The following is a 1,618-nucleotide window of genomic DNA, read 5'->3' as shown; positions in this document are numbered from 1 at the left end:
CTAATGTGTTGGTATGTTTTGTCTAGCTGAAATGTTTCTGGGGAACCAAGCTGGTTCTTCATGAATAAGCTGTTCATTGTACATGTAAACACCATGATTTTGTACCTGTAAGTTTTCTTAAGAGCTTAGCTGGATCATTTTTGTTTATCACAATGCCTCTATCCAAAGGTTCTTTTTACATATGTTCACACTGAGAAGTCCTCATTAAAAGCTCATTTGGCACTTTTCTCCCATCTTCCTCCACAACCATGAGTAATTTTCCTACAAGGTATTTTTAAACTTGTCAACTCTTAGCAAAAACCATGAACAGATTTCACAGTGTGTATCTCAGATGGTATGTGCTATGCATCCTAGTCATTATAAGGCTCAGAAAGTGATCAGGATAGTTAACAGAGTTGTGTCACAAGTAGAATTACTCAGCCATGGTCTTTTAAGAACCATGGAATTAGGAAAATGCAGGGGATTCCATTTGTTCAGGAGCTGTTAGAGCCGTTAGGGAGATGACTTGGTCTGTTCTTAGGCTTACTTGTGTTGAAGTTAATGGGTTCACCAGGTTATAATGCTCCTGAGAAATAACTGTGACATTCTTGATTATCTGTGGCCATTAGAAAACATAAATAAATCCCCGTATCTCAATTCTGTTCAGTCTGGGCCCTTGAAAACTGAATTCCAGAGATGGCATGCATGCAGGAACCAAACACAATCCCTGGAAACATTTCAAATATTTAAAAGGGTGGGGGACTTCAGAAATTGTTTTTCTTATGGTGAATTCTTTTCTTTTTTCTTTTTTTGTCCGTGTTCTCTATGAGTAAAAAATGCACACATCTGAATTTTTTATTTAAGAAAAGGATCTTCAGCCTGTAGCCCAATGATATGTTTACTCCGGGTTTGCAGCCATTATTCCATACCAGAAATGAATTTCTTGCATTCAAGAAAGCTCACGCACAGGCAAGACCCTGCCCACCCTATAATGGCTATGCTATGCTATGTTGCTTTAGTCATGTCTGACTCTTTATGACCCTAGCCGACTAGGCTCCTTTGTCCATGGAATTCTCCAGGCAAGATTACTAGTGTGGGTTGCAATGCCCTTCTCCAGGAGATCTTCCCAACCTAGGGATCGAATCCACATCTCATTATGTCTCCTGCAATGACAGGCGGGTTCTTTACCACTAGCTGCACCTGGAAAGCCCCTCCCTGTGACAGGGATGCTGGTAAATAAATTTTGTGTATGTGCAGGCAGGTGTCTGGGATGGTGAATGAGAGCTTTGGTACCCATGTGCTATGAGGAGAGGAGACACAGTTGCTGCCCTTGAATATCTGAAGTGTTGTCATAAGCAAGAATACTAATTTTTTTGTGGCTGCAAAAGACATTACTAAGACAGTGAGTGGCAGTCCTGAAGAAGCAGATATTAAGTCATTAATGGAAAAATGTCTGAGTGCAACATGTAGTGGGTCACCTTTTTGAAAAGTGAGGATTCTTCTAAGACCACTTGTAGCCCTAGGATTCTGTCATATGTGATACTGCCTTATTGTAAATATTGGCTGCGTAAAACTTAGTGTTGACATGACATTGATCTTGGAGATTTTCCCCACTGACTTGGACTTTGTAAAGGTTTCT

The sequence above is a fragment of the Capra hircus genome, chromosome 28 (genome assembly GCF_001704415.2).
Source record: "Capra hircus breed San Clemente chromosome 28, ASM170441v1, whole genome shotgun sequence".
Lineage (NCBI taxonomy): Eukaryota > Metazoa > Chordata > Mammalia > Artiodactyla > Bovidae > Capra > Capra hircus.
This window is presented reverse-complemented; position numbering follows the sequence as displayed.